The following is a 13,736-nucleotide window of genomic DNA, read 5'->3' as shown; positions in this document are numbered from 1 at the left end:
CAGATTTACCGCCTGTCGTGTATAAGGCCGTGATTTGATTAAAAAGTAATATCCGAATCTTAACTCATGGGGCTGAAAGCAAGAGTATTATCTTGTCATTGACAGGATTAGTTTTGATGGAGAATGGCTGTACATGCAATAACGGGCAGATCTATCATCTACAGTATCCCTCTGCTTGTGTTTCTCTGTGTGGGGGAAGATGATTGGGGTTACAAATTACTTGTGTATTTGTTATAGTAACATTTGTCTTCCGCTTGCTCTATCATTGGCTGTTCTGATTTCTTATGTTTTTTATGAACTGAGCTTTACATTCTTAACATATTACAATTTTAGCATGCACCATACAGAAAAAAATGGGTCATATTTTGCCTCAAAATCAAAAAGAAATAAAAATAAATTATTCTCTGTAATTATTCTATAATGCATGTGGACATTTTACTTTTTTATTTTTACTTTGTATAATTCTCATTCTTAATAATGATTCTTGTCGTATTATTTCTGTAGTAGAGTGTTTTTGTACTGTAAACTTTGAGGAAAAATTACTGTACTAATACGTTTGATTAAAGTCAGCATAAATTTAAGTCAGTACAACAAATAATAGCATGATGGATAAGTACTTTATTTTTCTTGTGTTAAAGAAATGTGAAAGTTTTTTTGACAATTGTGGTTGGTATGTGATGTGATTGAAAATAATAAATGAAAATAATGTCACAATTCAAATTATCCTAATGGCAACGCTTAAATAGTTAAATAGTTTTATTTTTTTATTTAATTTTAATTTTCACATAGTTTTGAGAAATTCAACCGTCTGCTGCATACTTTAAGGCAGATATGAAAAATTGATGGGTACAAAAACATCAATAATGGGGCAAAAACATCCTGTGTCTCAATCATGTATTCAGAAGGAAGAGCTTTTAACTTTTAAACATAGGTCATTAGATGCAAGTGAGATTCCTATAGTGATTTGAATGGTGTGCTGCTTTCCTCTCAGGAGTGATGGAGCCTCTCGAAGGATATCAGCTCAGCAGGACGTGCTGTGGAAGAGACGCTTGCGATTAATCACTTCCCTTTGGATGTGCTGTTTTGCTGAAACCCATTTCCTCTGGCCCTAAAAATCAGTGTGAGGAGCCAGTTTAAAGCCCACTGGGGAGGAAGGACAAACTTTGAGCTGTTGCCTTTGGCCCCTTAGTAAAAATGTACTAAGAAAGTGGCACCAGAAGGCAGTTTTGGATTACTTCAACACAGATTAACCAAAAACTTAAATGTAAAAGTCTAAGGCCTGGTTTCACAGACAGGGCTTAGACTAAGCCAGGACTAGGCAATAGTTCAATTAGGACATTTAAGTAATTTTTATTGACCTGCCTTAGGAAAAACATTACTGGTGTGCATTTTGAGACAAAACAGAGGCACTGATATATTTTAAGATCAGTCAATGCAAGTTTCTTTCAGTTAAAACAGCTCAGATTTACACTTTAGTCTGGGACTAGGCTTAAGCCTTGTCTGTGAAACCGGGGGTAAATGTAGAATGTACTATTATAACTCTTCAGTTTTTATGAAAGTGGTGTTGTTGAAAACAGCTGCTAGTCTCTGGATAGGGAAACCGGCACTACAACTAAAGTTCATCAAATTTAGTCAACATATATCTAGTTTGTTTACATGATCGATCAGTACTGTAAATGTGTCTAAGGGGTCTAACTCATGACCCTCACATTGCCCTCTTGGGTTTAAAACCGGTCTGGACGTTTGTTTAAGAATTCCATTTAACCTTGCAGCAAACAATCTTGTTCCTCTGTGAAAGGTGATTTCAGTTGTGATCAGTGGATGTCCACCCTGTCCTCCCCGGAGAGCAACAAATCCATTCTATCTGCAAACTTCTCTCATTGTTTCTCTCGCCCCTCATGGTAGGTACAGCTAGAATCCAAACCTGAGACCTTACGCAAACAAGCGACAGAGGCCAATGCAATCACAACCGAAGGCAGTGCAGTGTCAAAGATCAGCAGAAACATGTGAGACCCATTTGGTGGAAAATAAGATTTTAGATGGAGAGGTGTGAAGATTGTACTGATTATCAGCACAAAGAGACTGAGGTACTGACTTTGAGATTGGTGTGAGGTATATGGTGGAGTGAATGTTTGAATGCACATCATTTGAAACATTTAAAGACTAAAAGCCAGTTCATACCCAGAGCAATAAATATAATGACACCTCACACCAGCACACAATAACCTTGTTTATTATAAGCACGCGCTGCAGTTATGTCATTTGCCACTTTAAATGCTTGAGCTCTAAACAAGGTGGATTCTGATTGGCTGTCAGTGTTTTTAATGTCATCAGCTGGAAAAAATCACTCTGAAAGTTATTCAGTTGTGGTGTGGACTCTGCTATTATTTTAAATTTAAAACATTTTTTAAAACTATATCTATATATTATAGTTATCGTCCTTGGTATGAACAGGCCTTAATGCATGTGATGCATGTATGTCCTGGTCACATTTCAACCTAAAATCCAAAGAAAAAAAAACTTTTTTGTGTAAAGAAAATCTGAGCTTAATTTTAGAACCATTATATATATTTTATTACATTATATATATTTTATATAAATATATATTTTTAGAAAAATAAAAAAAAATTACTGTAATGCAGAAATAAAAATAAGTATTAAAAAATAAAGATATTTTATTATTCATATAATAAAGATTCATGGTAGCCTTTGTTGATTTTAATAAAACAATAATGTAAAATGTCCCAATGCAAAAAATGCTGATCCATTTTATCTATTTATTTATTGGTAGATATATAAAATATAATTTGTGCTAACTGAATAGTTCAAATACATGAGATAGTGAAGCCATTTGCTAACAATGAAAAACAGCATTCAGTACTGCCACATCTACTGTCTTCCTCTATACAGTTGTACTGTGTTATGTCGTTAGCTCACAGGAATTTCAAAGAGTTTAGCTATGGGCATAAACATTGAGCACATCTTTGAGATTCCCATAAACAGATTATTTTTGACTGTACTTGACTTTTGACTCCTCTGCTCTAGATGTGCCTCAAACGGCATAACAAGAGGTTGCGGTCAAGTGCTGTGAAGTTGTCGCTCTTTTGAAGACTGGTGGACATGAACTGTAAGACTGCAGAGGTCAATGAAATCAAATCTTCATGAGCGAGAGACACTAAAGGGACATCGAAACGGTACAGCATATCAAGCTGTCCAGCATGAAAGATATGACTGCTTTTTCGCCATTGGAATGAAGTGTATGGTTTCCATGTGTTAACATGCAAATTAAGATAACAAATAAATAACACTTGATTAGTTTATCATCTTGAATTAAGTTACATGGTCTAGCTTACAAAGAGACAGCATAACTAGAGTCAAGACGAGGTTCTTTGGGAATCACAGATATATGATCTATGTCTCTGGGTGTGTGTGCGTGCATGTCATGAGAAAAGTCAGCGAAGTTGATTGATTCTGACCAAGGTCCCGTTGCGACATGATGTCTTCTACCACACATGTGCTTGGGATTTAAAAGTACTTAAACCCGTGTTTCCCTCCAAGTGTAAGGCAATGATCATATTTCTGTCTCATCTCTCCCGTCTCATCTAATCAGTCTCACTTTGTACTCTTCAACCTTACTTTGCCAACAGGGAACAAACTCCACCAACAAAAGATGCACTTTTAAACAGAAACTGATTCCCTGAAACTTGAAACCAAACCCTGTTTTCTCATTAATCCTTCTTCCGGGGTCACGCATCAACTTGAGCAACCATGGAAACACAAACCAGACAATATGATTGACAGTGCAGGGGCAAAGATCAGGGGGCACATCCTTTGTGGTCAGTGGAAGCCATTGACAGACCTTCGCGCCACTCATATTTGCTAGCCAGTGTAGTTTGGTGAAAGGAAGTTCTCCATATGGTGGAGGAAATGAGTGGACAACCGAGTGACTATGAAAAGGAAGCTCGTTTGCTGCTCGCTTTCAAATCATATGGTGTGTTTAGTCTGAATATAATAACATCCAGTATTTAGAAGCATGAGCATCAGCCTCAAATATTTTGGCAGATGTGGTCTGTTAAGTTTTGTATAGATTTCCTATACAAAAAAAAAAAAAAGTGTTAGAAATGCTCTAAAACAGGAAAATCAGAAAAAAATCAGCCTTTTAATTCTTTTAAACTCTTATTACAGTACCTCACTTTTATTTGGGTCTTTTTCTGATGTTCTGAAATGTCTGAGGTATTCCTCAATTTAAAGAAACAGTTCACCTTAGAATGGAAGTGAATAGTAATCCAGGATGTCAACCTCACAATTTAAACAAAAAGTATCATGTATTATGTGTGATGAACAGACACTTAATCAAAAAAACAAATGTGGTTATTAAAGTATTTTTTTGTGGCATTTGGTCCGCATTTGTTCAGATGGCTTTTGATGCATAACCATAGGTCAAAAATGAAAAGTAAATTTTGTGTTATGTGACTGATCCTTAACATGAGAAATTTGAATATTTGTAATAAGGCTAAATGAGATATGAAAACTACAGTAGAGGAGTTGATAAGTTTAAAATGTAATTTTTTTGAACAGGGAGGTCATTAAATCATGACAAATTTTGGGGTGAACTCTACTTTACAACTGTAGTTAGCATCTTTTCATCCTCTCATTTTGTGTTTTTCCAGGCATGGTCATTGAAGCTGGTGTTGTAGAGGCCAAAATCCAAAGGAAATCGAGCCCAGTGTAATAAAGGACTTGAGTGCAATAGGAAACCCGTCAAAATAACAAGACTATGAAGTTGGCAGGTGAGAATTTTGTGATGACACAGCCCTGTTGCTCTCAAATTCTCAAATTTCAGTATTATTTGAGACTGACTGTCATGTTCATTATTTCCCTGGCTGTAAATACCTTCACTTTCAACAAGAATGTACTCTGGAGCATTGATGAACACAGGAACTTAGATGACTGAACGGTTGAAATAACTTGACAGTTTGCCAGCCCTTAAAGTTAGCATGAAGTCATTGCCTGCACAAATTCTCAATCGCTTGAAGCTTAAAGTAAAAGATAATTAAGCGAAGTTGCACAGAACTGTGTGTGTGCACAGTGTTAGAAGAAAAACATGTGGCCTATAGAGCACACATGATCCTTCGAGGAAGGTGAGGAGACGTTTTGAATAGTTCATGGCCAGATGGATGTTCTTAGGGTCATCTGGACATTTGAGAGTTGATGGACCATGAATCCTCTTGTGCCAAACATTCGGATGTTTCTTCAGCAAGATTGGACCAGTTTTACTTGCTCACATTGTTTTTGTTCAGATTGAGTAAGATCAAGCTCAAAATAATGTCATATGTACTGTGTAAATTGGCCTAAGAAGACATTATTCCATACATTGTTATTCATGTTGTTTCAGCGGTGGTGTGAAATAGATATAGCAGACAGATTGTTATGTTCCGACTGTCAAGCATTTTGCTTGAGTTGTATTCCAATCCACCAACATAAATTTCTCCCTTGCTGTCCTACGACTGTGACAGATAGTTATTTAGATGTGGGACATTTCTGCCTAACAAGATGGTCGAAGCCGCAAATGTTTGCGCACGTGAGATTTTTAAAAAGAAATTACTTATGTATTAGTAGCAGATACAGAACAATCATCAACTGTCCAAGCAATTTTTGCAATATGATCCGCAAGGTCACTGCTGGCTGACAGCGATTGGACCACGGCCTGAGTGTGAAAGTTTTCTGTGAGTCAGGACTGTGATTATCTTTATTTTTAGGGGTGTTCTGGCATCATATCTGGCCAAGGCTGCTGCACTTACGGTTGGAGACATTTCAGGGCTACACAGGTCCTATTTTAGAGGACATTCGATATCTAACTGTCTTTCCAGTGACTTCTGGGAAAGACTCTTTGAATATAGAGATTTTTAACGTCTTATTTAAAATTCTGATGCAATTTTGCCAAGCACATCTTTTAAAGGTACAGTTCACTTCAGATATTAAAGTTCTGTCATTATTTATCCTTTCTTTTTTTTTTAAAACATCTCCTTTTTTGTTCCACAGAAAAGAGATCACACTGCTCTTCTCTATACAATGAAAAGTAAATAGTAACCAGGGGCTGTCAAGCTCCAGAAAGAGAGAGCATAATAAAAAAAAACAAGCATAATAAAAGTTTTCCATATTGACTTATTAAATATATTTTAAGTCTTCTGAAGCTGTATGGTGATTGTGTGAGGAATTGATTAAATTGAAGTTATTGACAAATAAAATAGAAATACAATACCCTATTACTATTTTAGCTAATGACTAAAAGTGTGCTAGAACTATGTTAATAATAAATATAAGACAATAGTAATGCCTAATACATTTTGAGAGCAGGAGTCTTTTGGAACTGAGGTCTTGAATGGGTCCCGTTAACCAGTATTTACTCTTCACCCATCATGCACTATTCATTCAAATGCTCATCCTTCTGTCTCTATGGTAACACAATTCTCTGAGATGCTGCTTAGAGAGTGTGAGATGGAGTGTGTTTGTACATGTGTATTTCTTTGTGTGTGTGTGTTAATTGTACTTGCACTCATTTTCTGAATGTCTGTGACAGATTATCACAGATGGAACATGTTGGACATCACCTTAAGCAAGCCTGAAGCATTTTCTTTACCATAGCACCGTTTCACTGAATAATTCATCACAGACAGGTGAGACTTGCCCTTCTCTTCATCTCTTCAGCCCTTCTTTTTATGAGCTGTGAATACAAGACAGGAAGTTCTTATTGGGGTTTCATGTATTCAGCGAAACCTCAGGTGCTTATATTTAGTGATGATACCCTCTATTAGGCAGTCTATATGAAAAGATGATTGATGGTATCTTTACAATGATAAAGTGAAAGGTACCTTGCCAACAAGACAGAAAAAAATCATGCCCACATTTAAACATTCAGCTATGAATAAAATAATGTTTATCCTTAATGTTCACCAGCCGCATTAGTGGGTAGTAAGCACATTAAAGCCATAAAAGCACTTAGTAATGGGAGTAATTGAAAGTCTGCAAGCTGTGCTTAGCAATAACAGCTTGTGTGTGTGTGTGTGTGTGTGTGTGTGTGTGGTCTGCAGTGTTTGGCAAGGCTCATTTTGTTCAGCGTGACCAGTCTAATAAGCATGGCAGACCTGATGAACACTACGATCTCGTAAATGTGGTCCAGCAGAGGTCAAAACTCAAAGGAATTCACATATTTGAAAGGATCAGGAGCGTCTGTTGAACACAAACAAACAAAAAATAGCCACATTTCTGACATAATATTACTTCACATTGTTTATCAAGAGTTATTTGGTTTATGTTGAATTCACAACAGATGTTTATGCGTAAAGATTTGTTCATGATTTGTCCAGATTATTCTAAATGAGGGAGCGTATACGATTAGTTATTTGCATAATACACACCCAAACCATCTCTGTATAAAGGCTTTCTCCTGCCATTTATTGCTGCAAAACATATGATCTTCAAACACGTGCTCTCGTTTGTGCGGAAATATCTTTTAACATCTAAAGCCAAGTCAGATGAAACACAATAAACACCTTTTAATATATACGGCTAGACTATATAGGATTGTGTTTCAGACCTGTCATAAGTCCATTTTTTATGCAGATCTTGTCCCTGATAGTTGATAGTATAATGGACATCATTTTAGTCACTCTTAAATAAGTGAGATTTATTGTAGGGTCACCTACTGTAAACATTTTATATATAAATAAAAGCTAATATTTTACATTTATATTAGAGTATAATTCAATAATATTTTGTATAATTTCAAATTATAACAAAATTGAATGATACAAATGCATAAATTTCAGCATTAAATGTAATATATTTTATAATAATAATAATAATTACAATGTTAATAATAATACTTTTTAAAATTCATTATTTAATTTCGGCTACCAGAAGACTTTTTTTGTTGTTGTTACTTAAAATGTTGGCCTAATTTTAGAAGGAGAATCAGAACACAAAAATACTTTATGTGCATTTGTATAGTTAGTGAACTCAGTAGGTTGGATTGTTTTTTTCCCCCGGGGATGGAAAATTACAAGGATTTCCCATTTTACATCGTCAAACTATCCAAAGTAATTTTCCACATGCTGTTGTAACGCTTTACGTTCAGAATGAGCTTTGCCTCTGTGGATAAAATTGTGTTAACTGGTCCCAGTTGGGTCACAGGCATTAACACATGCAGGTGCACATATGTTCAATACCAGCCATCGGCACAGACCTGTCAACTCTCTCTCACTCTCTGTCTCAGGCTGAGGTTGAAACCTTCTGGTGCTGCATTAATATTGAAAGGACCCCCCTTTGCAGTTGGTCACATGTGAAGCTCCTCAGATATGAAGCCAAAGGGTGAGATGACCCACCCCCTAACCAATCCCCTCGCTCTTTCCCCTATAGTGCAGATTAGGGTGCCGAGGCTGATGAGGTGGCCATGGCTTCATCATGACAGCAGAGGGAGGTTGTAGATTTCCTCTGAGGAGCAATCAGCTGTGTACCTCTAGTCAACTGGGATCATAATGTCAAGTTTGAAAATCTCAATTAAAGACTAATCTGAGCTAAAATAAAAACAATTAAACTATAACTGTAATCATTACAATCATTAAGTATTCCATAGAATTTTGCTTGATTTTGCTGTACTAATACATAACCAGCAACTTCTGAACTGTGGTTAGATGACATTACTTATCAAACTACCTGAACAGATTAGAGCCTGAATCTCACAGTGGAAATGAACACTATTGATTCATGTTTGAATTACTCACATAACTGGAATTATTGATAATTGATAGTTTATTGATCATTTCTTGTCTTTTTCATGGTTGCACTTTATTTTGACAGTCCACTTTAGACATTCTACTTCTTATTCCAATTCTTATTCCAAATAACTTTGCAACTACATGTCAATTAAATCTCATTAATTTGCAACTACAAGAAAACTAACTTTCATTAGAGTATTTGTAGACTGTTAGGTTAAGATTAGTAGAATAAGTGGACATGCTTGCTTATAGTTATATTAGTCATCTGTTTGAGGATCATCAAAATAAAGTGATAGCAGATATTAAGCAGTCTACTAATACTCTAATAACTATCATATACTCTCATATACTATCATACTCTAAGTGGATTCTCAAAGTGTTACCGTTTCTTTTACCGTTTCCATAATGATGCGTGGCCATCATATCTTTTTCACTACACTTTATACAGTGTAGGTAACACCAGAACATTTCCAGAAAGTTTTCTGCAGAATTTGAATGCTCATTCATTCACTTTGACACTTTTTTTTTTTTGTTAAATTGATTGAGCTACCAATGCGACTGTAGTACTCTCTGCTCCATTTAACACTTTTTTTTAGCATGTTTATATTTATTTTACAGAATTTCACAGATTTTTTCATTTGAGGTCAAAACAGAAAACAAATCTGCATATTCAGTCTGGTTATGCCTGTGTGTGAAATTAAGCCTCTAATCATATCATATCATTAAGCCTGTAATCTAATCATGAGTGTGTTTACATGTCAAAAATCAGCTCATGATAAAAAAAAAAAAAAAGTCAAAATTAATTTTGAAATTGATATGTTTTTCTGATTTTGACATAAAAGCATAAACACATATGCACACAAGATGTGCACATCTTGAATAACCCACCAGAGTCTCTATAAAGGAGAGCGAAAATGGAGTAGTGGGCAATGGATTTAAACTTTATGGCCTTTACCTGATTAAAGAACACAGTTTAACATGTTTACAGGACCTTACATTTTGTCAGGTTATTATGCATAATCATTAACACACTCATTGAAATGTTGGGAGGATGTTCCTGCCACATCTGTGCTTTGTTTCTCAAATGTCGATGCCGCAGATGATCAGATGGCTGTATTTTTGGCCAAACAAATGTTTCATAACACCTTTTTTAGGCTATGGTATGTATAATGTATATTGCCATGCTGCTAATGGGGCAGAAGTCTGCTATGACGCTAGTGAGGGCTAATGGGAGTTGACAGCAGAGAGCTGCCTGATGTCCTCAGCGGCCAAGAGCAGTCAGCTCACATTTACACTGATGACAGCTGATTAGAGGAGCACCATCCTCTGACTGACAGAAAAACAGAGAGAAAGAGGGAGAGAGATATAGATAGTTCTTTGATTTCTTCATGAGTGACGCATTTTCATGTTGGAGCATCAGTTTTAATCAACACTGCAATGCTGCATGTTCCTCTTTGCAGTTTGATGTCGGTCAAAAATAACCGCAAGCTAGTGCATGTAGAATGATCACAAATATTTTATATGCATTACTTTTTTTATCCTGCTTTTTAAGCTCAAACTCAGTATTTACACTTAATTATTTCAAGCTGTAAATGAATTAGTGCAAATCATGGTACATTTTACTCCACACTGAATTGTAATTATGGCGCCTTTTATAGATAAAAGCTTGTTTGATGTGGATAAAACAAACCTTAATTTACTTAAAACTCAGCCCATTCGGATCTCTCTCTATATCAGACACACACACGCACACACACACACACACACACACACAAATACTTCTGAACACCTGTTATCGGCTTCAGTTCATAAGCAGGTCCTATCAGCGTATCACATTTCCCATAGTGTTGTTTGAGACCTGACAGAATAAAATCCCCCAGGCCCGTGAGCAGAAGTATCAGACATGCACACACAGAGACACACACGCAAATGCACAAAGGGATAGTTAAAGAGGCATATGAAGGCTCGGCACTGCACAAACTAGAGCAATTTAGCTCAGCCTTACGATCATACAGAACAACTACAAAGAAAGAAAATTAGGTATTAAGAAGAATGTGGCATGAATACTTAAGATCTTGTGTGTTTTGTCCCAGTACATGCTCATATAAGCTCTCAGGAGAGTTTGAACTATGTCTGAAAACACATATTCAGGTAATACTTTAAGGATTAGCTATATTGAAAAACCCACATCAGCTCACTAAAAATCTGAATACTGATGAGATACGTAACTGTCAAATGTCTATGTTACAGCCTTTGTCTATAGCCTCTTTCAAAAGTATGTTAGCATAGGATACATGTATACGAAGGCCACTTAAAAGGCCAATTCACACTGCACTGAAAGACGTTGATAAACTGCAACAGACACATTTGTCAGGTTTTGTCTGATCAGTTGTGCTACCTCTGTCAGCGCTTGTTTTCACTGACTGAACGTTGAATCGGCGTTTGGTGAGTCTTGGCATGTCTGAGAAGTGATGTACTGTACCATGTCAGCTGTTGGTGTTGGTCTGCGTCTGTCGATAGGGTGTGAATTGGTCTAAAGTAATTTTATTATTTACTGTATGATCATGAGATACTAGGTGGCACATCCTCAAGATTAATTTTAAAACTTGAGGTAATTTATATATTTTTTTGTCATTTTAAAACCCTCATTTGCTGTCATGCACCCAAGGACTATTATTATATAATATTTCTTACATATTTTAATGTTGTTTATTTGGCCATGTGATCATAGCTGGCACATCCTCAAGACTCATTTTGAAACCTGAGGTAATTATTTTTTACCTTGGATTTTAAAACCTCTAATTACTCTCATGCACCTATAAAGACTATTAGTGTATAATATTTCTTACATATTTTAATGTTGTTTGTCTGTTTTTGTTTGTTTGTTTTTTTAACCAAACACAATGGACAACACTTAAATTAAAATACATTTTTATGTATTTTATGTATTTGTACGTTTTTACGTTTTAGCCCGGTCTGGATCAGCCTGCTCTTTTAGATAGAATAAATCCTTTTGTGGGAGACTTTGAGCTTTGTAACTCTGCAGATCTTATACATGCACAAATAGTTACATAACACACTAAAAAAAGGAAAAATAGAAATCGCATCATGTGACCCCTTTAACAGCTGTAAACTTCAGTTGTGTTGCTACATTATCCAATTCAGATGGAGAAAGCAAGAGAGAGAGAGAGAGAGGGGGGTGAGTGTTTGAAGGTGAGTAGGAAGGTAAGACAAGCATGAACACCAAGAATGTGTGAAGCGACAAATGCACCTCACGCATCAGCTAATGTCAAATTAAAGGTGTAAATTAAATTTATATACTGAAGAGCTTTGATCTTTGAGCTTTGAGCTTGAAGTGAAGTCTTGGTCGAGATTTTGGTGTTCAGATATAAGAGAACCATTTTTCGGAGGAAGACAAATTCCATCTTATATGTTTTGACCTGTGGAGGTGGACAGAATATCCAGTTCTTCAAGATGTTAACTTTTGATTGACATCTCGCTGTCTATCAAAGCCTGACCCGCACACCTATTTTAATGAGATCCATACCATGATGGTTATCCAACATTATCACAAATAAAGACCATGTGTGCATTTAGTCAGTTATACACAGTCTTCTTTCAAAGAAATACTTTTAAAGAGATACTACACCAATGTCATTTTAAAACTTTAAAACAGATTTTCTTCCATTGAGTACATATATATTTTTCAGTTTCAGTTTGTTATTTGCCTAATAAATGACAATACAATTTTTAGTTTTAAACAAGTTTTTGACAGATTCCTGAAATATTTGTTTTCTCTCTTTATTATGACAGTGTAATGTGGTGTTTTGGGTTGTGTTTCTTGTTCATGTTTTCATGTCTTTTATTTTGGAGTTTAATCATGGTCCCTGTTTGTGTCTTGCTTCCCTTGCCCTTATGTATTCATGCCATTGGTTTTCTTGTTCATTGTGTCATGTTCTGATTGGTTGTCTAGGTCATGTGTCTTGTTTCCCATTTGTTTGTTCATGTCATGTGACCCTCTTTGTTTGATACAAATAGCCCTCATGTTCCCATTGTGCCTCGTTGTGTATTGATGTTGTAACCCGCTGTCGGTGAGTCAAGCCTGTTCATGCCTCGTCAAGCCTGTTCATGTCAAGTCTGTTCATGTCAAGTCAAGTCTCGGATTATTGTTTGGATCACCTGTAAATAAACTGCACTTGGGTTCTTCACTATGCTCGCCTTCAGTGGACTGATTCGTTACAGACCGGTGGAATACATATGCATATATACATATACACCTTGGTGTTTTTATTTTATTTTATTTTTTTTTAAAGAAGTTTATATTGTGAAATATTATTGCAGATTGCTGTGACCGCAAAGCTGAATTTTCAGCAGCCATTACTCCAGTCTTCAGTGTCTTCAGTGTCCTTTTCATGTCTTTTATTTTGGAGTTTAATCATGGTCCCTGTTTGTGTCTTGCTTCCCTTGCCCTTATGTATTCATGCCATTGGTTTTCTTGTTCATTGTGTCATGTTCTGATTGGTTGTCTAGGTCATGTGTCTTGTTTCCCATTTGTTTGTTCATGTCATGTGACCCTCTTTGTTTGATACAAATAGCCCTCATGTTCCCATTGTGCCTCGTTGTGTATTGATGTTGTAACCCGCTGTCGGTGAGTCAAGCCTGTTCATGCCTCGTCAAGCCTGTTCATGTCAAGTCTGTTCATGTCAAGTCAAGTCTCGGATTATTGTTTGGATCACCTGTAAATAAACTGCACTTGGGTTCTTCACTATGCTCGCCTTCAGTGGACTGATTCGTTACAGACCGGTGGAATACATATGCATATATACATATACACCTTGGTGTTTTTATTTTATTTTATTTTTTTTTAAAGAAGTTTATATTGTGAAATATTATTGCAGATTGCTGTGACCGCAAAGCTGAATTTTCAGCAGCCATTACTCCAGTCTTCAGTGTCTTCAG

This window comes from Sinocyclocheilus rhinocerous, unplaced genomic scaffold, assembly GCF_001515625.1.
Source record: "Sinocyclocheilus rhinocerous isolate Xijiao unplaced genomic scaffold, SAMN03320098_v1.1 scaffold963, whole genome shotgun sequence".
Lineage (NCBI taxonomy): Eukaryota > Metazoa > Chordata > Actinopteri > Cypriniformes > Cyprinidae > Sinocyclocheilus > Sinocyclocheilus rhinocerous.
The sequence above is the reverse complement of the archived record's forward strand: the minus strand, read 5'-3'. Positions refer to the sequence as shown.